Source organism: Jaculus jaculus, chromosome 4, assembly GCF_020740685.1.
Source record: "Jaculus jaculus isolate mJacJac1 chromosome 4, mJacJac1.mat.Y.cur, whole genome shotgun sequence".
Classification (NCBI taxonomy): Eukaryota; Metazoa; Chordata; class Mammalia; order Rodentia; family Dipodidae; genus Jaculus; species Jaculus jaculus.
Window position 1 is genome coordinate 11,726,994 of NC_059105.1, and position 27,911 is coordinate 11,754,904.

A 27,911-nucleotide genomic window follows, 5' to 3' on the forward strand; every position below is an offset into this window, starting at 1 on the left:
GGAACTTAACAATGAAAAGCAGAATCATTATCTGGATATGATTCTTACTTATTTCCCAGTTCCATATATGTTTTACTTTCCTCTGAGAAAATCTGTTAGCCAATCTAAGAGCAGCTGTTTACCCACCAAGGTTGTGTGCCACTATTGCACTTATGTGAGCACATGTCAGGTTTTTTGCTTCTGAAATGCTTAGACTTTGAATTGCTCAAACAGATGTTGGCCACTTTTCCCTGGTAGCTCACGTTGTGCCTTCCAACTCTAGATGGGCTCATTGTCTGGTGACTGGCTCTCTTCTGGATTCCAACCAGGTCTCTCCACGGTCCTTGCCAATAGTTTATAGTATCTACAGCAGTGCAGTCTTACCATTAACCTCTGGTGTGTAATCAAGTGTTTTGACAGAAGTCTTTCTGCTTGTTTTGGGACATCTAGTAGATCTCTCTGATAAATAGCTCATTGTGGATGTAAACTGCATTCTGGTACAGGGAGTTACAGGCCAGTGCCAAGGGAAAAGAAAAAAAGGAAAAGACAGAAGAAAGATAAACAAGACAAATTTAAGGTTAAGTTACATCTCACTTTCTCCAGGACCCTTTGATTCAGGTACTCCCTCTAAGGTCCTCCTGAGGGATCCAGTTTTTTAGTCTAACTTCTAGGGTATAGAATTCTATGGTACCAGTTTCTATTTGGGTTCAGTTTTGTCTCCCTCCCCCAAAACCTTCCCCTTCCCCCAATCCCTACTCTCCCTATTGTCCAGGCCTTGAGATGCCATTCATTTATGTCAGCAACTTGGGCTGACCCAGGATAGGAACCACAGATGAGTGAGACGATGGTACAGCTGTCTTTCTGTGATTATGTGAGTTCGAGTACAATGATATGTTCCAAGTTGGAACATTTCTCTATGGATTTCATTGTGTCATTTTTTTTTTCTTATTGCTGATTGGAATTCCATTATATAGATGCACCACATCTTGGTTATTCCTTAGTCCATTGATGAGCACCTGGGTTGATTCTAGTTTCTAGTTATGAATTGAGAAGTTATAAACATGGTTGAGCAAATATCTCTGAAATGAGAGGTGGAGCTCTTAGTGGAAATGCTGAGTAAAGGAGTAACAGGGTCTGTTGGTAACTCTATATTCATTCTTTTCAGGAGTCTCCATATTGATTTCCAGAGCAGTTGTACCAGCTTACATTCCCACCAACAGTGAATGAGTGTTCATATTTCTCTACATCTTCGCCAATATTTGTTTTCATTTGGATTTTTAATATTTGCTATCCTTACTGGGGTAAGGTGGAATCTTACAGTTGTTTTAATTTGCATTTCCCTAATGGTCAGGGATGTTGAACATTTTCTTAAGTGTGTGTTAGCCATTTGTAATTCTTCCTCTGAGAACTCCCTATTCAGATCTCTACCCCACTTTTGGAGTGGGTTGTTTGATCTTTTATTGTTGAAGTTTAGAGTTCTTTGTTGATTCTAGATATTAGGCTTCTGTCAGTGGCATAGCTGATGAAGATTTCCTCCCATTCAGTGGCTCATCTATTGGCTATGCTCATGGTATGTTTGTCTGTGCAAAAGCTTTTTAGTTTCATGAGATCTCATTGGTTAAGTGCTTGTTTAATTTCCTGGGTTTCATTGAGGAAGTCTTTTCCCATTTCCTATATCAAGGAGAGTGCCTCCGATTTTTTCTTCCAGTAGTTGTAGAGTTTCAGGTCTTATATTGAGGTCTTTAATTCATTTGGAGTTGATTTTTGTGCATGGCAAAATAAGTGGATCTAATTTCATTTTTCTACATATGGTCATCCAATTTGTCCAACACCATTTGTTGAAGATTCTGTCTTTTTTCCAGTGTACACTATTGGTAACTTTGTCAAAGATCAAGTAGCTGTAGTTACTTGACCTAATGTCTGGGTCTTCAATTCTGTTCCATTGCTCGATGTTTGTGTTTTTATTCTAGTACCATGCTGTTTTTATCACTATGGCTTTGCAATATAGCTTTAGATTGGATATGGTGAAACTACCACAGTTTTTTTTTTTTATTTATTCTTCTCCTGAGGATATGTTTGGATATCCAAGGCCTTCTGCCATTCCATCTGAATTTTGAGATCATTTTTTCAATTTCTGTGAAGACTGATTCTGGTATTTTTATTGGTATTGTGTTAAATCTGTATGCTGCTTTTGGCAGAATTGCCATTTTCACAATATTAATCCTACTTATGTAGGAACATTGGAGGACTTTCCATTTTCTCAAGTTCTCCTCAATTTCTTTGTTGAGGATTTTTTTAAAATGTTTCCATTGTATAGGTCTTTCACCTTCTTGGTTAGTGTTATTCCAAGGTATTCTTTTTGTTGTTGTTGTAGTTGTTGCTTTTGCAAATGGGGCAGGTTCACTGATTTCTTTCTCTGTGTATTTGTCCTTTGCATATAGAAAAGCTACTTATTTTTGTGCATTGATCTTGTATCCTGCCACTTTGCTGGAGGAATTTCTGACCTTTAGAAGTTTTGAGTTTTGAGTTTCATTTTTCTGTCTTTTTTTTTTTTCCTGAGGTAGTGCCTCACTCTAGTCTGGACTGACCTGGAATTCATCATGTAGTCTCAGGCTGGCATTGAACTCACAGTGATCCTCCTACCTCTGCTCCGAATGCTGGGATTAAAGATGTGTGCCACCTAGCCTGCTACTTTTACTTTTTTAAACACTCATTTGCATACATTCTCAGACAAAGGAAGATTTATTAAGGCAGTCATTATTCAAATTATGTTCCTGCTCCATATGAGGTATGTTGTCTGTTCCAAGGCCAATTGTGTTGAGTCTGACGCTTGACCTTAGAGCCTGTCTGCTCAGGTCCATGGAGTGGTTTATGCTCAGAGTCACTTGAACGGTCTCCTTCTCCGTAGGCCCTCAGCATTACTACACATTCTGGACTTAGATCTCCACAGCTGATGATGTTACAAAGGGAATGAGTGCAACCGATACTGAAAAGATGATGGAACTATAACGAGTCAGAAAGCAGCTGTCCATCTGACAGATATTGCACCATCACAGTTAACTTGCATTAAGCCATGATTGCATAGCTGCAGAGTTTTCAGGAGCAAGTTTCAAATTCGGATTCAGTCTAAAAGCATCATATAGCCATGGTGCCCAGTTCAAACAAAATTTCTCAACTGATTGTCCTTTTGAAAATCAATGCATTCCTTTCTCATATGATATCTAACTCTGCTGGCATAGAATGAGATAAATCAGTAACTATGGACACAAATATGAGTATATATTAATAAATCATGAAAAGAATCAGAAGAATCTCAGAGTTGAGCTAGGGGTAGAATAAGAGGCAGGATATCAGTAAGGCACTTTATTTGGTTAAAAAAAAAGAGAAACCAAATTTTATATTTTTTTCTTATGTGTCTATGTGTGTGTGTGTGTGTGTGTGTGTGTGTGTGTGTGTGTGTGTTTGTATGTGCATTGAACTTTACTCTAAATTTTGAACATCTGAAAGATAAACATTTAACAATTCTCTTCGCCTTTTTTTGCCCTAGAGTCTTATGAAAGTCCACACAAGCACACACAATATAGGAATTTATGACCATAACATCAATTAAAAGAAAATTTCCTGTGTCTGTGATAAAACTAAAGGTATGCTTATGTTCTCAAAAAATGCCCTCTAAGCTTAGACACATTGGCTTCATCAAACACAACTGTCATTTATCTCTGTAGTTGCAAGCAGGTTGCACTGTGACCTACCTCTTCTCTTCACTACCAAATCCCTGAATGCCTGAAAAGTTGATCATTTATCTATTATTTATCTTTCTATCTATCACTGCTCTCTCTCTTTTCTTAGAAAAAAGAAAACCTGGGCTGGAGAGATGGCTTAGCAGTTAAGCGCTTGCCTGTGAAGCCTATGGACCCCGGTTTGAGGCTCGGTTCCCCAGGTCCCACGTTTGCCAGATGCACAAGGGGGTGCACGCGTCTGGAGTTCGTTTGCAGAGGCTGGAAGCCCTGGCGCGCCCATTCTCTCTCTCTCCCTCTATCTGTCTTTCTCTCTGTGTCTGTTGCTCTCAAATAAATAAATTTAAAAAAAAAGAAAAAAAAAAAAAGAAAAAAGAAAACCTAATTGTAAACTAATCTTGAGACATGCCTGCACAGGCCTTTGAAATTCAAAGGCCATTGTTCTGTTTTGTATGAGTTGCATGTGTGGTATGCTATGTATATCATGTTTGTGTGAGGGTTACACGCATGTGCTGGGGCTCTGAACTCAGGTTCTCATGCTTATGTGGTAAGCACATTGCCTATAGAGTCATCTCCTCAGCCCTAAGATATTTTTGTTATTTGTTTAGTTATTTGAGAAAGAGAGGAAGAGGCAGAGAGAAAGAGAGAATGGGCATGCCAGGGCCTCCAGCCACTGCAAACGAACTCCAGACACATGGTCCCCTGTGAATGTGGCTTTTGTGGGTACTGGGAAATTGAACCAGGGTCCTTAGGCTTCGCAGGCAAATGCTTTCACCACTGTCATTTCCCCATCTCCCCTTTTTTAATTTCCTAAGATATTTTAGAGGTGAAATATATTAACTTTGTCACCAATTTTGGAATAAGCAATTGTATACTTTTTCAATGACGATAAAGGGAAAAAAATTTAACATTGTGTTAATATGCGTTCACTTAATGTGTGCATGTGAATAATATGACCTGAGTCTCATAGATAAGAATCTGAGGTTTTAATCCTGCAATGGTGGTGGACATGAATACCTGGTAGCACTGGTTAAAATTAAACAAGGTAGCAGGACTTACATGAAGGAAGCAAGAAAATGCCAAGTTGCAGACTCAGTTCGGTTCTGAGTTATGCATCTTGGGACACTGTTCAATCAAACATTTGAGTGTCTGTAAAACTAAGCCTCGCTGTTTCAATTACGATCTATTACACATCTGCCCATCTTTATGGGGCTGATATTAGGAGATCAGCATGTCTTTTTCTGAACTCAGGCAGATCTGCAAAAGGAGCCTTGCTGATGGGCTGCAGTTGAGAGTGGTGAGGGGACCTTCACTTCGGGGATAGCACTCCAAGCGTAAGCGATAAAGCATATATCCTTCAGGAAATTGCTTGGAACCTAGTCTGTGTTCTTTAGAAGTTATTCTTATGTAAAGAATTTTGAATGTTTCCTGTTAGGATAATTTTTATGGTTTTGGGTTTTAGGGACTTGGGGAATTTCTGCAGGCAGCCCCCCCCACCCCAGATGACTTCCTTATAGTTCAAAGAAGCTGATCCAAATCCAAGGTGTGTGTGCTTCTCATCCTTCTGTGAGCTCACTAGCGCTCTTCCAACCTCTGTCTATCGGAGCCATGCTCCAGCAATGTGTAGACATCACCACCATATTTCATATTGCTCTCCGTGACTCAGTGGTACAAGATGACAAATGAGGACTCCAGAACAGATCTTACCCAGCTGAAAATGGTGGCAGAGAAGCAATCACCAACCATATAAGTCAGTGAGGCCCAGGTTGCTTGCAAAGAACTGATAATCAGAGCAGAAGCACCAGGAAGAGTCTTTAGAAAGTTGCAGACTTCCAGGGTACAGAAGCCAGGCAGGCAGTGTCTCTGAGTGATAAAAAAAAAAACAGATAAAGAGGAGGAAAAGGGTGATATTTACCCTACAAGGGTAAATAGTTGCTTTGTGACAGGCCTTTTTTTTTTTTAACTGCTCATAAACACCCTTTGCATCAGTTAGCTATTGCTGAGTCACAAGCCACTTAAAACTCAGTGACTTAATGGGCTGGAGAGATGGCTTAGCGGTTAAGCGCTTGCCTGTGAAGCCTAAGGACCCCAGTTCAAGGCTCGGTTCCCCAGGCCCCACGTTAGCCAGATGCACAAGGGGGCGCACACGTCTGGAGTTCGTTTGCAGAGGCTGGAAGCCCTGGCGGGCCCATTCTCTCTCTCTCCCTCTATCTGTCTTTCTCTCTGTGTCTGTCACTCTCAAATAAATAAATAAAAATTTGAAAAACAAAAAAACTCAGTGACTTAAAAATTAACCATTTCCTCTTGCTCACGATCCTGCAGGCATCCAAGTGGTTCTCCTAACCTCTCCACATTCCTTCAGTATCTGTGGTCAGTAGCAGTTGGGTTCAGACTATGCTGACCTTGGCTGGCCTCTTTGAAAGTTTGAGGGTCAGACATCCATTGCTTGGTCTAAGATGGCCTTTACTTGTGTCCACGTTCTCTCCTATCTTTCCTGTAGGCTGTCCTCTCTGTGTTTTCACAGTTCCGCTAGAGTAGCATGAGCAAACATGGAAGATCAAAAGAAATGATTTGTCAAGTTTCTGCTTATGTCCTCCATAGTCAGTTCATTGGCCAAAGCATGACCCATAATCAACAATGGGACAGCAAGACACTCTTGCTGAAGGAAAGAAGAAAAAGGGCCATCAGTGTAATGTATCTATCGTTCTTGATGGTATGAACCAGAAGGAAATAAGGCTACAGAAGGAAAAATCATTTTTACTTAAAGGACATACTAAGTGATGGGACCATGTTTCATAACCATGCCCAAGGATTCTCTCTAGCTTCCTAGAGCATATGCTTCAGAAACATTGAGTCTTCTGCCATGTTCTCCTCTCCTCTCTTACTTGCCTGCTGCCCCTCCTACAAGTAGAGCTGGCTGACCAATATTTTGAAACACAGTATTCACCAGGCCATGCACTTATTCAGATGTATTTCAAAGACTTCCTGCTACCTACATGAGCAACACTCAAACCTGTTTCATCTTGATACCACTATACTTGCTTAAAAAAAGATTGAGAACTTTAAAGAACATTTGTTTATATGTTTTATATCAATAATATTTGCTATGTTGGAAATTAAAGGGAGAAAAATAAAATATTTTATGTTTTATTTAAAAATTAAACTTTTACTTGTTAACATGAACATTTTTTTTTAAGTGGCCAACAATTGTTTTCCAAACTAAAATATATTTTGTGAGAAAATGATGGTGTTTGCATTTTCATAAATATTAATGTCTGGTTTGACGAAAGATAGCTGGATTTTCATATATGCTGCTCTATTCAAGTTATTGTGACATTGTATATGAGGTAGCCTCTAGAACATTCCATGATGGACCATCCAGATAATAAGAATAGAGAAAGTCAATGCAACTTTAGAAATTCTATGAAAATATTCTGGATTTTGTGAACTCCCTCAGAGAAATCTTGTCCATATCACGTGAGCAATTCTGTTTTAAAGATTTGTTCTTTAGACACTCTTTATCCCTGATGTGACAGCATTCAGATATCTCTCCTGCCACCTACTAACTATATAATGGATAAATCATTAATCCCTTCCTTACAAAAAGGGCTCACACACACATCCAGCTCCCGGGATTGTCATGTAAATGAATAGGTGCTTTATGTGAAGCAGTTCATCCAGGTGCAAGACACATTGGAAGACCTTATTCTTAGTCACCCCTTGCAATGTCACTATGATTAGTAGTTAACTTTAATCCAAAAAACATGATATAAATGTATATAAATGTTTCTATGAGGAAAAATGCTGCTTTTGATACTGCAATAAAACTTGCTTAAGCAACAGTCCTGTGTCTTTGGATGACCAACTTTATAAGCAGAAATGTCAGTGTATTTATTTCATGAATGTTCATCAAGGACATCTGTGTGCTCTCAGAGTGATGAAGCCCATGGGAGGAGCTCCTCACCTAGACGTGGAGACCAGAGAAGGCCCGATGAGGGTGACATTTGAAGGAATTCTTGTAAATGCACACAATTTTCATGGGCAAAGGTGACCCCAGGAAAGGCATTCTAAGAAAAAAGCCTTCCAAAAGGTAGGCAACACTTTTGTGAAAACCCAAGATACTTTAGGAATTCTGGGCTGTCCATTCTGCAGCAGCCTTTTAGTGCGGTGGTGTGGCACAACCGTAGGTTTAGACAGTACCTAAAGAGAAGACAGGGCTGGATCCCCGTAATATTTAATTGATACACACTGAAATTTGATCACACTTAATTTTAGACATTGCATAATATTGTTCAGTTTTTGATTTTTCCTTAGGCCATTGACAATACTGAAACTCTTTATCTTGTCAGGCCATATAAAACCAGGTATTGGATTAGATTTGGTTCATGGGCTGTAGTTTACAAAGCCTTACTCTTAGAGAAAGGGCTTTATGGTTTTAAAATGAATGTTACACTTGAGAAAAGGTGAATTTTCTAGTATATATTAAAATTGCATACTGTACCCTCATAACTATGTACAATTATGTGATAATTAAAATAGGATATATTTCAAAGGACAACGTGTTATCTAGACTGTTTGTATAGGGTAATCCAAAATATATGAATGAAGGAACAGAGATTGATTTACTTCGAATTCATGAGTAAAAGCAGTGGAATAGCAGCTAGGACTTCTAATGTGGGCATCACAGATTGCAATCATATTCCACTTAATATCTTGTTTTCATCTTACAAATGAGAAAAAAATGGAAATACAGAGAGATTTATAGACGTGGCCAGGTTTATATTTCCAATAAATGGCAGAACTAGAGGAACGTTCTTCCTTCCTCCTCCTCTTCCTCTTCTACTCCCCCTCCCCTGCCGCTTCTCCCTCTTCCTCCAGTTCCTCTGTCTTTGCATTTATATCCCTTCAGCCATGAATAGCATTCATCCGATATGCGATGGTTATACTACTATTTTATAGGACAGTCCTGCAAGAATTTTTATTTTCAACGGATGAAAACACATTCCTTCTTTAAAGAAATGAATACTTTCGATGCAAGACTTTGTTCAGGAGGTGTTCTCCCACGCCTGTGAACCCCAACTTTTGGGTCTTGGCCCTAGTTTAACAAGGAACTGATAAAACATATTTTAAGAAGGGTAAACTATGAATTATTAAGTTCAGTTAGGGAGAAAACATGAATTGTAAGGTTTATATTAGGGGGAATTATGGTGCAGGGTGGCAAGTAGCAGACAGATTCAAGCCAGAGAGTGCTCCTCCCTGCCCTGCTGGAAAGGGAAGTGGGGAGAACCTCCACCACGGAGAAACAAATCTCTGGGGGTGAAAAGGCTCTGCGGAGGCGCACACACCCACACGCAGAAGGCAAAGCATGAGACCGGGAAGATCCGCTTCGCACCGAAGACCAGAGAGGACTAAGAAACTGCGGAGACTCAGAGAGCCAAGAAAAGCCAAGGAGAAAAACACCCAGGCCGCGAAACGCTCTCTCCGGGCGGAGCGGGAAGGTGAAGTCACAGGAAAAAGAGCGCCGGGCTTCGGACCGCCAACCTCCTTTACACGGGTCAGACATCCCATTAGGGCGAGCACGTGTTCAGACTCAGGCGTGTAAGGGAGCTGATTGGTGTGTGACTCAAGGAAGGAAGGGTCGAGACCTGGTTGGTGCGTGGACCAGAGGCCTCAGCCAAGGAGCCCAGGAAGAAGCCGCATGTTCATTGCTGCGCGAGTGGCTGGCGGCCGCCTTTGATGAGACAGGCTCAGATGCCAGTTTCGTGAGGATGGGCATCATGGCATCTCCTTGTTTCCTCTTTGGGCTTCTGTCCCTGACTAACTGCCTATAAAAAGCTGTCTTAATTCGTTTTCAACTTCATTTTGAAGTTTGGTAGATAATTATGTGGATTTTTATTCAAATGGCCTAGAACCCAGCCCCAAATTAGTCGTGTGGTTACGCAGTACAAAAGAGAAGGGGTTTTCTTCGAATTGGAAATTGTGCTAGTTGAGGTTTTAGTTTCCTAAATCGGGTATTGGGTACCGTGGTCGGAGGCAATGATTTGAGTTTTAGGGGCATTGTACCTCAATAGCATGACCTCAGCAATTAACAGACTGGATAGAGAAATTGTCAGAAGGGAAATTCGTGGATAGATATGGTCTATGGACTTTAGGAGAACAGTATGTGATTTTCAGTTGTAAATTTGCTTTTTATACATCGCTTAGATGGTTGGACAAGAATAAATTATCATATCTTATTGCATTCCCAGTGCCTTAAGAAAGAAGGGAAGGGCTTTGATCTTGGGTTGTAGCCAAGTGCTGTTGGAAGTGGCACCAGACTATAGAGGCAAGAAGATTAGAGTAAAAGGTAGGTTGCAAGTGTCTCCGAGGATGTGTGTTCCCAGGAGTTCTCAGGGACAGTTGTGATGCTGGAAAACTGACATATGTAAATATATATATATAATACATAGAGTGTGTATAGATAGATAGACAGACAGTTAGTGTATGTTTTTATTTAGACAAAAACAAAAAATACCCCAGCAATGTGGAAACTTGAGCATACCAGGATCAACAGTTCTTTTGAAAGGAGAAAGAAGTTGCTCTGTGGTACTTTGAAGAAGAAACTCCAGGGGCAGAGTGAGAAGTGCTTTAGGGAGAGAGAGAAGGGAGATAATGAAACCAGTCAGGAGGCTTTTGTAAGAGAGATAAGGAAATCCTGACTCAGGGTAAAGCCAGGAGGTTGAGGGCAAGGAGAGACACATCAAACATTTTTGGAGGTTGGGAACCTCCAGGATGTGGAAGATCAGAGAGGGCATTGTTTCCTCTAAACAGAGGCTCACACACCTGAGGTGTGATTCATATGGGGACAATTCAATTCTCTGCCCACACAGGTAAAACAACTTGGTACTGATAATAGTCCGATTTCTGCCCGAAGTATCTTTTTTTGTGCTTTTTTTTTGTTCTTTTGTGTTTGTTAATTTTTATTTATTTATTTACTAGAAACAGAGAGTCAGAGAGAGAGAATGGGTGCACGAGGGCCTCTAGCCACTGCAAACAAACTCCATATGCATGCACCACCATGCACATCTGGCTTACATGGGAACTGGAAAATTGAACCTGGGTTATTAGGCTTTGCAGGCATACACCTTAACCACTAAGCCATCTATCCAGCCTGATTGTTTTGTGTTTTTAAGACAACTCTAGATCCTGCTGCCTCCACTTCTCCAGTGCTGAGATTATAGGCATGCATTACCAAGCCTGGCTGCTCAATATATTTTCTACTACTGTAGAACAGGTTGAATCCCTTCAACACCTTGCACACCAGAGGGAGAATACATATGTAACATTTGTATGCATCATTGCCCACTTCTGAAAAGTTTGGGAAGACTGCCAGTGTTTTCAGTCAACCCTACGCTTGATATTGTCCCTATCCAGGATGCCTTGTGCCACCTGAGATCAATCTAAGAAAACAAATTGAGAGGGCTGGAGCTTAGCAGTTAAAAGCCCTTACTTGCAAAGCCTGACAACACTGGTTCAAATCCCCGCTACCCACACAAAGCTAGATGCACAAAGTGGTGCATGTGTCTGGAGTTCATTAGCAGCGGTAGGATGCCCATTCTCTCTCTCTTCTTCTCTCTAGGTTTACAAGTAAATAAATGAATAAAATGTGAAAACAAGAAAACAATCTTAGAGAAATACATATACTGTTCTCTAGAGGTTGCTCACCAATGATGGAGCCTTCCTGTGATGAAGGGAAAGATACACAAGTGTAATGTCCAAGGAGAGAATCACTAGCTGCACAGAGCAAGTAAGCACTGGACTGGTGTCTAAGGAGCTGACTTGTGTTTAATTTTATTTAAAAATTAATCCAAATAATTTAAGTTTAGTTAATTATAATTTACATGTATATCCTTTCATTTTCTCATTGCTCTGATTTCTGTACCCAAGGACAACTTAGAGGAAGGAATTAATTCGTTTGGCTCATGATTTTAGAGGTTCCTTTCACGGATTGTGTTTGCTAGATGCACCTGATTACAACATTCTGGGAGTGGAAGGGCGTGGCAAAAGAATTTCACCTCACTAAGGGCAAGAAGCAGAGAAAGGAAATACAAAAGGGCCAGCACAAGATACAGTCTCCAAAGACATGTCTCCACTAACCTACTTTCTCTAACTTACCCTACTTCTTAATTTCTACCACCTCCAGGCATGCCTTGATATTATGAATCCATAAATGATGAATTCTTTTAGTAGGTCCCAGCCATGATGGTCTGTCTTTGGAAACGCCCTTACAGAGACCCACAAGAGCTGCTCTTGAGTAATCTCCATGAATTTCAATCCAATCGAATGGACAATTAACATTAAGCATTGGGCATCACAGAGCCCACACGGCAGGATGCTGGTACAATTCTAGATCTTGGTGTCCAGCATCTATCCAAATCAAGGACACTGGAGAATTTTGATTTGGAAAGATTTTGACATATTTGTCCTATGTGTAGGATTGAGTAGCTATAGCAGCCATACACACTTTCCCTGCTGTATTTTCTTCATGAATTCCTTCCAGAATTATGTTGGCAGCCTGGATTAATTGGCAGCCTGGATTAATTAGCACTGTACAAGTATAGAAACTGAATGTAACTAATTATATGTATTTGAGTAGTCTAAATTTAATTTCTTCAAAAAATGTGCAATAGATAATTAAATACATGTAGGCTTAATGCTCTCTTCTCCTGCCCTGGATTTGCGTGAGAATCACAGTGGCTAAGGTGGAGCCTCTCACCTCCTCACTACCAGAGATTGCAATTGTATTATATGGCAATTGTTTTACGTTTTGATCTTTTGGAAAAGAATTGTGAATGTCTGAACCAGCTTTTTCCAGATCTTTCCAATACAGGGGAAAAGTTTCCTACCTTAATTTCAGTCTCTTGATGCCATGCCATATGTTTGGCCAGCTACATTTGAAATTAGCGGTGCCAAGATTTGAACAGGTCACAACTGTTTCGTCCTTGTTGGATAGCACAGCAGAGCTGTAGGGCAGGCGTGCTTCAGTACTGAGCCACCGAAGGGACCGATAAGGCGTGGCCCAGCCTGCTCCGGCTGGCTCCTGAACAGCAAAATCAACAAATAAATAAAAAAAGCACAGAGCAAATGAATAAATCCAATTCAATAAAAACTTAGAATGTGATAACGACATGGGAGACTTTGAGTTAGAGAAAAATGACTGTTCTTTATTGTGCCAAGAACATTTCAGGGCATACCTTCTATTTGTAAAGTTGAGTCCAATAATATCTGCAATTTATTGGGCCTTTCTTCTAAGGACTTCAAAGTATTATGTAATCAAACCCTGATTTTTTAATTAAATATATATTGTTTAAATGCTGAACTATTCAAGCAAAATGGTAGGGACATTTGGTAACCGTATGGTTCATAGATATATACATACATATGTGCATATACATATGTATACGTGCATGTGTGCATGTATGTGTGTGCATGTGTGAATTTGTATTTTTCTCTCCTCCCCAACTCTAGCTGTGGGTAATGCAGTATTTTTCTTCTGTGTTGGGAATTCAGAAGTTCTACCATTTACTGCTTCTGCAACCCAGGGACAGTCTAAGGCTTCTTCAATCTCCATTTCTTTCTGTATAAAATGAGAAGAATGGTACTTCTGCCAGTTATCGAGAGAATGAAATGGACTAATATATGAGAAATAAGTAAGCTAGCAAGCCACTTAAGGCCAGTGGCGCAGGAGGGCTGGGAACTGCTCTTTCTCCAACATGATGATTGACGGCTCGTGCTGAAGGCTGACTTGAGAAATGTACTGGGAAGCATATGTCTACATTTTCTGGCCAGATGGTAGATACATACTATGAAGTTGCCTCAGCACAGAAAGCCACTTTCAGGAACCTTTATGAGGCTAAAATATGTTAGGTGAACCTCAACAAGCAAGGAGCTGGAAGCCTGAACCTAATGCAAACAGTTGCCCAGACATCCAGAACTGAGTGTAAACACCATCCTGAATGCCACCAAATGTCAATACTGATGCTCAGTGGTATTATAGTAAAGCAGCTTTAACTGAACAAAGCTAGATGCACCCAAATGGGCCCACTTATGTCATTGAATACTGAAACAAAGCCTTAATAATGGTTATTTTATGCCTTCAGTCTGAGATATCTCTCTATATAAGGGGTCTGTGTGTATGTGCGTGCGTGTGCAAACTTCCTCAGCTTAACGGTTCTTATCTTCTTGAGAACAAAGTTTCAAATAAGTAGCCCTGCTCAGATACCAGCTGTTTCAGGGGCTACTTTGTGGGGCTGAGAAAGGGTGATTTATGAACCAGAAGAAATTGTTTATATTCTATGCTAGTATGTCCCTGCTCCATTAGAAATTAGTAACCCAATCCATCTATAACAACTTCAAGTAATAACACAAGTTCATAAGAGGTTCAGTTTCTGGGTGCTAGCACATTTATGACCTTGAAATAGATAATCTAGGGGATTTAAATAGACCACTGAAAATGACCCATATTAGGTGTCATCGTGAAGTACTGGAGCCAGGCACTTTAAGTAACCATTCTCAGCCACAGAGTCAAATGTACCAACTACATACTGCTTTTAGCCAGATGTCTGATGTTAAAGTAGATGCATATAAATAAAACAGAAAAACTGTGAAAGGATATTGCAGCTGGTGAACAATAAAAAATTTCATCTTATAAAAAAAGGTGATGTTTGGGAAAAGATGAGCTATGGTCTCTGCCACAAAACTAAAATATGGTTATTCAAACTGATTTTCAGAGGACAAATAATGTCTCATAGAGCAGAAATGTCTGACCTGCTGTTCATATTCCATCTTCCTTGTTCTAGAACTGGTTGAGGTTGAGAAGAGTTGTTTACAACCTCCTTTAAAACAGAGGTCATATAAGTACATGTGTTAGATACTTTTCTTATTCCAGTGACCACATACCACATACCTTGCATGAGCAAGAGGAGAGAAGTATATTTTGGATCAGAGTTTGCAAAGGTACAATCCATCATGGCGGGAAAGGATGGTCTGCTGTGTCGTGGCAGGAACTTGTGACAGCCGGAAGTAGAGATGGGCTCTAACCGTTTAGTGAACTACATGCACCAAGTGGCATGCACCAAAATTTCTACAGTTTGTCAAGACAGCACCACCAACTGGGGACCAAGTGTTTAAAACATGAGTCCGTGGGAAGTTCACATTCAAATCATGACAGCATGAATTAACTATTCTTTTGTTCCCCATATTGTCTCTCCTGATAGCTAAGTAGACTAGTTCTAGTAGCCTTTCCTTAAGTTGTGGATCACTTCCAATTACTTAATAGACATTTGTTGCCTTCTTCTGAAGGGTTTCCCAGTTACCCTGCCCTGTCTTAAGTTTTTATCATCAAGAGTATTGTTCTTTATGGTAAATGTTCTACTGGGCACAGTGCCAACCTTCATTGTAAATGCCTTCTACCTGCCCTCACATTGTAGGGCTGTGTTACAGGCAATACAAATAGGATCAATGCATTTAATACCACATCAACAATGCATGGCCTCTGATTGAGGAGGAAAGGGAGTCTTAGTCATTGTCTGGCTCTTTTTTACTTTGTTACTCTTATTTCCATCTATGTAGCTTTCTCACAAAGGGATTTTTTTTTATATTCTTTATTTGGAGGACTGTAAGGATATAATTGAAATCACTCAATTTAAGTCATATGGTTTGGGAGAGATGAGTTTGAACCATCATCATGATTATTCTGGGTCATTATTCAGGAAGCCAAAGGAGAAGGAAGTCAATATTTGTAGGAGTCTCTACTGGGTGCTAGTGGGTAACCCAGGGCTATCTATACAACAATAGAATGTTGCCAAGCTGGAAGATCCAGGTAGTAGGAAAGGTAACATAAGAACTAACTAACTACCACCAACACTGATAATAGCAGCATAAACAGCATAGACATAATTATGGATCACACATTCAGAGAACCTCCCACAGCAGCTGTTGAGCAAGGGCCCTTAGCTGTTCTGCATTCTCTTGAGAGTGTCACTCTCTCTCTGTTGAAGTCAACATGGGGACCAGGTGCTGGTTTGATTGAGGTTTGCATCTGCATGAGGAAGCAAAGGAAGAACTCTGAGGGGAAGAACTCTATGTTCAGAGATGGGGAAACTCAGCTTCAAATAATACATATTGGCTATTGAACCAATACCTGGACCTTCTGTCCACCCACTCCCACACTGACTGCTCAGATGAGCAATGGACATTTGCAAAGCCACTGTCACAGTGAGAGCCACCTTCCTACCTTCTGTAGTTGCATTTTCTCTCATTCTTGTCCTTATTTTCTATTCGGGTAAGGATATTCTCTGGTTCTGACTTTGCATTCTTATTTATGTCTTCCTGCTTTATGATAGGATTCATAGACCTCATATCCTTTAAAAAGTAAGGCATAGCATAAATAAATAAACCTTTCCACCCATAAAGCAAAATCATTGAATGGACTGTAAAGTTTTGCTGGTGTAGTTGTGCACTCTACTTGTTGGGGTATTTATTTCCCAATATCTGTCTAGTTCTGCAGAATTTACAATCTACCTAAGAATGAAATGGACTTGTTTACATGTTTTCTTGCTTCCATAAAACATTAAATAGAGAGACCTGATTTATTTGTGTGTGTGTATGTGTGTGTGTGTATGTGTGTGTGTGTGTATGTGTGTGTGTGTGTAAACACTTTTATAAGTAGGTCATCATTTTCTTTAATGGGTCAGAGTAGCACACATGTTCTGTTCACATGTCCCTGCTCACATGAACATTCTGAGAACCATAGTGAATTAATTACCTTTCTATTTTTTTAATTTTTTGGTTCATTTATTTATTTATTTGAGAGCAATAGACACAGAAAGAAAGAGGGAGGGAGAGAGAGAGAGAGAGAATGGGCGTGCCAGGGCCTCCAGCAACTGCAAACGAACTCCAGATGCATGCGTCCCCTTGTGCATCTGGCTAACATGGGTCCTGAGGAATCAAGCCTTGAACCGGGGTCCTTAGGCTTCATAGGCAAGCGTTTAACTGCTAAGCCCTCTCTCCAGCCCAAATTAGTTACCTTTCTCATTTCTGTGCCCTAAATGGATGATAAAATATAACTAAAGTGAGGAAGAGTTTATTTTGGCTCACAGTTTTAGGGTGCTATCCACCATGGTGGGAAATTTGGTGGTAAGAGTGGCCTTGGCTATGGTGTCAGGAACATGAACTCATATCGCACCGACTGTCAGAAAAGTGTAAGCAGTGAGTGCTGAGTTTAACTCACTCACTCCTTCTCATTTAGTCCACGACCCCAGCAGGTGGGGTGATGCGGCTCACATTCAGGGCAGGTTTTCTATCCTTAGGTAAACCTCTCTGGAAAGATCCTCACTGATACAATCAGAATGAGTCTAAATCCAGTCAAGTTGACAAAAGCAGCCATCAACAATTTGTAACCTTGAGGAACAAGCAGTGTTAACCATAGTCCCTAACTCCAGAGTCAGAGTGATACACAAGACAGAGTACAACCCCTCACAATCATAGGCTTTAATTTCTCTGTCGGCGGTGTGCTATGCACTGTTGGCACGGAGGTAGGATTGAAAATGGAACACTAGGTTCTATGATGACAGACTGAAAAAAAAAGCCTTACTGTTCCAAATTTGATTTCACATATTGCGTGAAGAATATTCACAGGGAGGTATAACTTTAGTTGTGCTATTATATGCTCACTATCTTAGTCTAAACATCCTTTCTGTTTCTCCTTTGACCTTGTGGCTCCTCCCAGAAAAGTCACATTCTTTGCAGATAATCAACTAAAACTTGTTGAAATATTTTCTGAGGTCATTCCTCATATCCTTATGTTGAGAGTACAGGGGTCTCCACTTGAGGATCTGTGATTCAGTAGTTATTTACATTGTGCCTTTGAACAAGACATTGAACTCCTCTGAATAGTGTGTTATTTATCTAAAATGATGGCAATACTTCTATTTTCACATTAAGAGGAGCAGCGAAGATAGTTAATGCAAAAGGTCAGTGGTGCAGTCTTTTATTCACCTGAACCAAGAACTCCTGTGGTCATGGCTTTGACCTCAGAAGACTTCCTGGCATGAGTTTTTCACAGATTCCATTCTTTTGTGTAACTGCAAAATTCTTTTGCAAGTAAAATTATTTTGATGTTCAGGGAAAAAACAAAACAAAACAACAAAAAAAAAACTTGATTAGGTTGAAGAACTCTTCTGCACTCCAGGCTTGGGCTGAATAAAAAGTCCTAAAGAAAATTACAGAGGCTTTCTGAATGCTCTTGCTTTACATTTGGTCACAAACTTCACATGGGCAGTACATGTTCTCTGTCCCCTGTCCGACCTGGAATGACTTTGGCTCATATACCTTAGAGAAAACAGACATATCAGAAAGGGGGCCTCTGGGCTGTCCATCATATGGCTTCCTTTCTTCATGTTTCAGAACCAGTTGGGGTTCTATGAATATTAATTACTATTGTGACTTCATAATCCTTGATCAGAGATAGACAATCCATTGTGAATTCTTAAAAATGGCTTCTTTAAATTTCACCTCTACTGCATTGCTTTTACTGAATGTTTTTCAAAGTACCCTATTGTGAAATCCATCTCTGTTGAAATGTGTGCTGGGAGCATATAAGGCACAATGGAGGGGCTCATATTTGATAAAGGCAACAAACAATTTGGCCATTTTAACTGATGTTTTCTTAGGATGTTTACATTTGAGGGTATAATGAACATTTAGTCTTAAGTATTATTCATGGAGGATCAGTGTTGAATATAGGATATATTATTTCCTGTGGCACATTCTACTTTCTTTCCTTTCTTTCTTTTTTTTTTTTTTTTTTTTTTTTTGAGATAGGGTCTCACTCTAGCCCACTCTGACCTGGAATTTGCTATGTAGTTTCAGAGTGGCCTTGAATTCAGTGACTGGATCCTCCTACCTCTGCTTCCCTGAGTGCTGGGATTAAGGCATGCACCACCACATCCATCTCTACTTTACTTTTAAGAAACCTATAATGGCCTATGATTGTGTATTAAAACCTCAGATTCTGATGGACAGAACATGCAGCTCAGTTGTGGACCTCTTGTCTATCATACTCAGTGCCCTGACTTCTATGCCCAATAGTACAAAAATAAAACAAGCAGCAAAACCTTATCAAGTTACAAAAAATTGAAAAAGATCCCTTTCCTCTTTACACCTTGTCACTTGTAAATCAATCAAAGCTCAATTGGCACAAGAGGTTAAACCAGGAGGATTCCTTCAGCCAAGGAGGGCATCCTCGCCCACTTGTTAAACATCCTCAATGAAAGAGCTGTTCACAAGTGGCTTCTCTGGAAAACAGCAGGAAGACAAATTAGCAACTTGAAAAATAAGCCTCTGTTTCCACAATCTGTCACAATCCCTTTGATCCTGTTATGAAAAGACTTGTCAGATTTCTCCTTCTCATCTAATTTATGGTGTTAGTAAGGATCTCAATCTCCATGATGCTGTCATTACTAGGTGCTCCGAAAAAGCCAACCTTGACTTCCGTCCCCAGTTCTCTGATTCTTTGTCACTTATATCTATTCCTAAACCTTGTAGAAGTGATGTTAGCACCTGAGCACAGGCTTAAACAGTAGAGGAGCTGTTTTGGGGATCTAACTTTCTGTAACCAAGTGTTTTTCCTTTCCTTAGCATATCCAAAAAGGGGTCCATTAAAACGTTCAAACATAAGGTACTGAAAAACTCCAATGTTTTAACCTGGAGTGAGATTATTAACCTCCTTACATCTACTGGGCTATGAAATGAGGGATAATGAAAGCAACTACTTGGGTAGTCCACTGAATTACGAGTTAATACTTATAAAGCAAACAGTGAAGAGTGCCTGGCTAGAAAAGAGATTACTTGTAATATATTGTTTTCCAAACATTCAAGCCATCAAACCATTAACACCATATTCAGAAAAAGGAAACAGAAACCTCATGGGCTAGAGAGATTCCTCAGTGCTTGCTGTGGAAGAGTGAGTGCTTGAGTTCAGATCCTCAGCACCCATCAGTAATATATGGCAAGAAGGGAGGTGGAGATGGTAGAGTCCATTGAAAGTTCTTTGGCTAGTCAGCCTGGCAAGCAGAGACATGAATAACAAGAGAGCCTGCCTCAAACAAAGCGCCTATTGAGAACCAACACCAAACGTTGCTCCCTGACCTCCTCAGATGTGCTGTGGCCGTCATGCTCTTGCACTCACCCACACGAACACTCACACACACCAAAACAAAATTTGTGACCTTACATGTTCCATATGACGACCAACATGTGGAAGCCAGGACTCTCTTCTGCTTCTTTGGGTCATTCTGCTCCCATCACAACACCTGACTCACTGCAGGCAGTTGGTAAATGCATGAATGGATGCATACACAATGTTCTCATGCCCTGCCTCGCAGCTAGCTTAGAAGGGTGTTTGACCTACTTCTGAGTCCATCTCAATGACTCCATATGCTCTGGCTCTTGTTAGCATTAATACTATTGGATTGGTTATGACTTTTTAAGCTACCATTATCACATTTCTTTACCTTAAATCACTATATGGGATGTTTGGAATTTACCAGAGTAGTAATTAAGCATTTGTGGCTAAGAGTGTCAGACTTTGGGTTTGACCTCTGGGTATTGGACGTTTTCTCTTGTCATTTAGAGGAGAATCACACTCCTGTGAGGCCAGAAGTCTCTTAGTCCCAAGTCTTGATATCAGAGCTTTTTTTTTTCTTCAAGCTTCTGCAGCTTCTCCATAGATTTGGAAATATAGATCTTGTCTCAATATGAAGGAGTGTTAATGGATTTGATCTTTGTTGGGGTCTTATAACTAGAGCTGTACAGCTTTATCTAGTATATACAGTTTGAGTGACTTGAATGCATTTTCTGGACCAATAACTACAACTTGTTCAGGTTATCATAGTCTTTGTAAGATACATGAGTTCTGGGGAATCTCAACGTTTCTAGATTCCAGCCATGACTGGCTGGAACTTCTTAGATTTCTTTAGTTCTCCATTTTCTCAGTTAAAAATGAATATAAATTTTCTGTCATTCAAGTTTTGTACTTTAGTTTACAAAACTTTGTCTTGTGTATCTGATGAGATTGTTTTGGTGAGGTCTCCCATCAGTACTTTTCCCAATCTCATTTGTAGCACTCTGATTAGTGGTTCCTCTCAGAGCAAGGAAAATTTAGTTATAATTTTCTTTTCATGTGAAGATATTTAGATTTCATTGTTTGGAATTATCCTTACAAGCATGATATTTCATTTCCCAGTAGTCTAAGAATGACCTATTCCTTTCTTTCCCTTCCCCTTTGAAGTTTTGAATCATCTAGAATATTTCTTTTCTACCTTAGCTGCCTCTGATAATAAGAGCTTTCATCAATGCTCATGTAAAATACCTTTCTGAGTATAATTTTTAAGTCATAAATATGGAGAATGCTAGGGAATGTTTGCCCTCCATTTTAGACACAAAATATAGAGCAAATAGAGCTTGAAATATATTCTGTGGCAATGTTCTGAAGCTGAGCAGTATGCCTCTTAAATTACAATTTCAGTTTTGCAAAAGCAAAGCAGAAAACCATGAGAATGAATAGGGACCACCCAGCTTGTTCACTGATGGGCATGTGTGTGCGTGTGTGTGTGCGCGCGTGTGTGTGTGCCTGCACGAACCAGACAGCAACACCTGAGAGAGCAACCGCAGTCTTTTGGAGGTCCACCCGGAATTCTGAACAAGACTGATGCAGCTCAGTATGTAGAAGCCTCGCTGGTTGTAAATAAGTGACATCAAATGAAATAATGGTGATAAAAGTGCCTGTAAATGAAGAGTCTATGCATATTTAATTATGCCTATGAGTCACCTACTGCTAGAGAAAACTAAGTGATGTTTAGAATATAACCTGGGTGTTCTTTAGCATTAGGATAAGTGGTTATCATTCATAACAACATATCATGAAGACAATTGTGCTCTTTGGATGGGCGATCCTGAAAAAGGCTGCTTAATGGAGATGGCATATTTACTTAGCTGCATTCCAGATAAAACATTTTTTTTTTATTTTTTTACTTTTCAACTTGATTTAGGAGCATTCAGAGAACATCAAAAGACTTTTTATTCATTTGTCTTTGATACCCTACATCTGAACACAGTAAGATTAATACGATCTTTAATAATAGTTGAATTTTTCAGTTCCAAAGCATGTCTCAACCACATTTGCCAGCAATGAGATTCCTCAATACCCACACAGTAGCTGGGTATCCTGCAACTCGTTCAGTGTGATTCTTACACTGGATGGGTGTAGATGGAGGCTCAGTTCCACTTGCGCCCACTTCAGTCCCCGAGTCTCTTGTCAAAGTTCCCACAAGCACTTTCTGAGGTTTGGTAGATCTTTTATTAGAAGGGTCTAAGGAATTCATAAAACATTGTGCTTCATATGTATTGGTTTACTTGGAAGGACCCAACTGAGGAGCAAATAGGAGAGATGTGTAAGGGAAGGCAAGGGGGAATGACAGGGGTGAAGTTTTGTTAGCCGTCCCTAGAGACCTGGCTGTGTTCATCTACTTTGGAAGTTCTCATGATCTCTCTGTTCAAGTGCCTCCTCATAGGTCAGCAAGTGGGTTGTGGAATCATTTGGCCTTGCTGGTGACCAGAGTCATCCACACACCTCATCAGTAAAACCACCATAGGTGTGATCAAAAGGGAATGTCTTGTTAATTATTTTTTTTCAAATGAACAAATATAAGTGCATACATTTTCATGTAAAATTTGCTGTTTGAAATGCATATCAATATATGCATATATATAATATATCCACACACATATACATAGTGTGGAATGGCTAAATCTCTCCAGTTAACATACACACTACCTTACAGTGTTGTCCTTTTGTGGCAAAGTATTGAAAATATCCATGCTTTCAGCATTGTTTGAGAATACAACATATTATATTAAGTGCAATTAGCTCATTGTACCATAGGTCCTCTGAACTTATTCCCCCATCCAGTGAAAGTTTATTACCCTGGACCAACCTGTCCAAGCTCACCCTCATTAGCGTCTCCAGTTTTACGAGGCAAACATCAGATTCTATGTCAATGAGGTATTTTTGTATTTCTATTTCCATGGCTCACTTATTTTATTTAACAGAAGGTCCTCTGGGTTTATCTATGTTATTGTGGATGGTAGTATTTCTTTCTTGTTTATGGCTGACTAGTTTCCATTGTGTATACATACCTCATTTTCTTTATTCCATTTATCCACTAATGGACACTTAGGTTCCCCTATCTTGGTTAATGTAAACAACTTTTACAATAAACTTGAGAATGCAGGCATTTTTTAGCATGTTTAATTCATTCCTTGGGCTACATCCTCAGCAATAGAATGTTGGGATCATATATTAATTCTATGTTGAGATTTTTATGGTTTTGTTTGTTTGTTTGTTTTATTAAGGAGAAGCTTTGTTGGTAGCATCATGTCCCTCCTCCCTGCCCCAACTCCACTGAGGGCCGTCCTCTGTGTTTTCGTCTGGTGTGGGAGTGCTTAGGACGGTACAGGAGTTCTCTCTGTGCAGGGTGAGGTAAAGGTGCAGTTTCACTCTTCCACACTCACATCCTCTCCATTGCTCTGCCACTCATACTTGAGCTGGAATCTCTTGCCGATCCTGGAGCGTGATATTTTTTTTGCAAGTTCTGGTAATTTCTTGGGTCTCTGCTCCTCTGAATACTGGAGTTATAGACACGTGTGGCCATGCCAAGCTGTTTACGTGGGTCCTGAAAATGGAATTAGAGTCATCTAGCCAGGCCTTCACCATTACACAGGAAGTCATCACCACTGCTTTCCCCAGCTGTTATTCTCCAGTTTTTCCAGCACTGTTTAATTTCCCCACCTGGTCTTTCTGGTACATTTGGCAAAAAATGATTGTCTCTTCATGTATGGACTTACAGCTGGGTTTGCTCACCCTTCCCATCCATGTGTCTGTTTCTAACCACTCTCGTGCTGTTTGGATTACGATCTCTTTGTATTTTATTTTGGAGCCTGAGGGTGTCATGTATCTGGTATTGTGCTTTTACTCAAGATTGTTTGAGCGATTCATGGTCATTTATGATTCCACACAGATTTTAGAACTTTTAAAATGCATGCTTTTGTGTGCGTGCGTGTGTGTGTGTGTGTGTGTGTGTGTGTGTGTATGTTTGTGCAATGCCTTTGGTATTTGCTTAGTGAATGTATTGATCCTGTAGGTTGCTTTTGGTAGGTGGACATTTTAACAAAATTCTTTCAACCAAGAAACACAGGATATCTTTTTATCTATTTGCATCTTCTCCACTTTCATTCATCAGGGTTTAACAGCTTTCAGTGGAAAGGTCTTTCATTTCTATCACTAAATTCATTCCTAAATGTTTCAGTTATCTTTGTAGTTATTATAAATGAAATGGTTTTCATGATTTTAAGGTAATTCATTATTAGTTTATATTATTGACTTTCATGTGTTTATTTTGTAGCTGCAATACTAGAGAACTCAATTGTTATTTCTAATGTAATTTTTTTTTTTTTTTTGAGGTAGGGTCTCACTCTAGCTCAGGCTGACCTGGAATTCACTATGCAGTCTTAGGGTGGTCTCAAACTCTCAGGATCCTCCTACCTTTGCCTCCCAAATGCTGGGATTAAAGGTGTGTGCCATCACACCTGGCTCTAATATAATTTTCTGATGAAATGTTTAGAGTTTCCATGTCATCTGGAAGCAGAGGCAATTTGGCTTTTTCCTTTTGAATTTGGGTATCTTCACTTAATTCTCTGGACTAGTTGCTATGGCTGAGGATTTGAAAACTGATAAATTGATGTGTCAATAGTGGGCATCCTTGCCTTATATCTAATCTTAGAAGACAAACTTTTAACTTATCCCACAGAGTATGATATTAGATGTGGGCTTGACATATATAACCTTTATTGTGTTAAGGAACATCCTTTTATAATTTTACCAGAGTTTTTGTCATGAAAGTATGTTGAATTTTATTATAGGCTTTTTTTTGTATTTACTGAAATAATCATACATTTTTATTCTGTTAATTTAATATATTACTTGTAGACCTAAAGAAGTTAAACTCAACTTGTATCCTTGAGAAGAATCCTACTTAATGATGGTGGATGATCCATTTAATTTGTCATTGAATTTGGTGTTTTATTGTTTGGAGAGGAATTTTTGCATCTATGTTTATTATGGACATTGCCATGTAGTTTCCTTTTTCTTTCCCTCTGTCTCATTTTCCCTCCCTTCTACACTCCCCACATCTCCCTGTCTCCCTTTCTTCCCTTTATAGTATCCATCTCTGGCATTGCTGTAGGGTAATGCTGGTCTCATAAAATTAGTTTATTTGTATTTCTTTCTTTTCAGTCTTTTTGGGGGAGCTTTACAGGGAATGCAGTTAGTCCTTTCAGTAGTGGTTAAGACTCACACTGTTTGTAGCCCTTAGGTCCTGTGCTTTCTTTTAATGGGTTTTTTAAATGACTTATTTAATCTCCTTGTTATGGGTTCTTCATGATTAAATCTTGGTAAGCTGTGTGTATGACATGTTAGAGTCATAGAGTCACCCTATTTGCTGTTGTGGGATCATAGTCTTTTATATGACCCTTTGGGTTTCTGTTATATCTGACATAATATGTCTTTTTTCACTTCTGATATCACTTGAGTCTTCTCACTTTTCTTTCATCAGAAGCTTAGGCATGTTTGTTGACTTTGTTTATCTGTAGAGTCATGTATTTAATTTTGAGATCGGCTAGCTGATATTGTAACTAACATGAGCCTAGAACTTACTATGAAGCCTAGGCCTGCCTTGAGGTCATGCCAATGTTTTGCCTCAGCCTCCTAAGCACTGGAATTATAAATGTAATCCACCATGCTCAGCCGTGGCTCATGTTTGTCTATTGTTTGTTAATCTCTATTGTATTTATTTCTGTTATGAATTTTATTGTTTCTCTTTTTTCTTATTTTATTCTTAGCATTGTTTTTAGTTCATGGAGATATAACATTAGGTTGCTTATTTGAGATCTCTCTCTCTCTTTATGTCTTTCTGATGTTGATGTTTTATCATACTTACCAACTTTGCTCTTAGAATTGCATTGGTTACATCCTGTAAGTTTTACTAAGTTGTATCTATGTTAATTTGTCTCAAGGTGGTTTTCAACTTTCCCCTTAACTTCTCATAGACCCATTTCTTTTTCAGGAGTATGCTGTTTAATTGCCATTTATAGCTGAGTCTTCCTCAGCCTCTCTTACTATTGATTTCCACTTTCATATTGCAGCCAGAAAAGATAGTTGATATGATTTCAGATTGCTTCAGTTTTCAAATCTTATATTATGGCCTAACATATGATCTATTTTGGAGACTATTCTCTGTATCTATTTGGGAGAATATTTTGAGAAGCATGCATATTCTACAGCTGTTGGATGGAATGTTCTATATCTATCTGTTAGGCTTATTTGGCTTAGAGTGTACTTTGCCTGATGTTTCTTTATTGATTTTTTTCCCTTTAGGTTTGGATGATCTATTCACTGTAAAAGTGGAGTACTGAAGTGCTGCTATTATTGTATTGTGGTTTCTCTTTCCCTTCAAACCTATTAACATTTGCTGTACATATTAAGGGTCACTAATATTGAATGCAATGTAATTATAATTATAATTATGATATCCTTTCACTGAGTTGATCAAATATGGGACTTTTTTTTTTTTTTTTTTTTGGTTTTCTGAAGGGTCTCACTGTAGCCCAGGCTGACCTGCAACTCACTCTGTAGTCTCAGGGTGGCCTCGAACTCACAGCAATCCTCCTACTTCTGCCTCCTGAGTGCTGGGATTAAAGGCATGCACCACCACACCTGGCAAAATGTGGGACTTTTTATAAATAGCAAAAGATCCTCCACCCTGCAGAAATTCCAAAGGTTTTGTGAGCTCTGGGCAGAAAATTGGGAAAAAGAACATAATATTGTTTGTAGCATACTTGTTTTCATAATTAAAGTTTATATTTTAATATAGTTTTAGGTTTAGTGCAAACCTGAGTAGGAAAGAAATTTCAGAGTTCCCATGAACCTCTGCTCACATGTGCATGCAGATGCCCTGTACCAGCTCCTAGTACATAGCTGAATTTTGGTATCTTGAGGAACTTCCTCCTCCTCCTCCTCCTCTTCCTCCTCTTTCTTATTCGTTATTTCTATGATGGATTTGTGTGAGTGCATGTGTGTGTCTGTGTGCACGCCATGATGCATGTGGGAGGTCAGAGGACAAGCTTGGGGTGTTTGCTGGTCCTCTCCTTCTATCTTGATTGACACAAGGCCTTTCTTATTATTTCTCATGGTTGACAAGGACAATGTAGCCCATGAGCTATGGATTCTTCTTATTCCAGTCCTGTAGCCAGTAGTTGTAGGCTGGTTGGGGTTACAGACATGTGGCACAGTTTGAATGTGGTTGTGCATGGGATCTGAACGCTAGCTAGTTGATAGACTTTCAGATCCAACACCTTTAACCACTGAGCCTGGACCCAAAATAAGTTTCTTCACAAATTAACATACCCAAAGTATGCAGCTTACATTAAGGGTATTCATACAATAGTTTCTGACACAGATGTAATTACTTCTGTCCACTATAGCTCTATCAAATCAAGTAATTATATTGACCTAAAATGTTATTATCATGTATTTATTTCATTAACAGGTTATTTTATGTGACAAGTTGGTCAGACAAATTAGAACTGATTTAAATGTCTAAGGTACCTGGTAAAAAACCAATCAAAAAGTCCCTAGTGATCTCGTATCTTCCCTTCAAGTAACAGCAGCAGTGCCATTGTTGGTTATGTGAGGGATTCTTCTGCTAGGACTTGAGTCTTCACAGGTGTCAGAAAGCAGAAAACAATGCTAAGCCAAAATCTGGCTATCCAGATGCAGTAACTGCTGGAAAGCTTGAAAGAAGGCACAGCTGAAATAAAACTTGCTTGGGAGAAAGATTTCCCAACATACCAGGTAAACATTATCATTATAAGTAATGGTATGAGTGCTGTGGGCAGATAGAAGGCCATGGGCTCTGACCCATTTCTGTTCTGTTTCGTGTCCTGGGGGTTCTCTAGGATGGGTCACTTTTCTGTAGCATGACTTGTAGCAAACCATATTCTACATCATAAAAAACAACATCTGGCAGTTTCCTGGTCCAG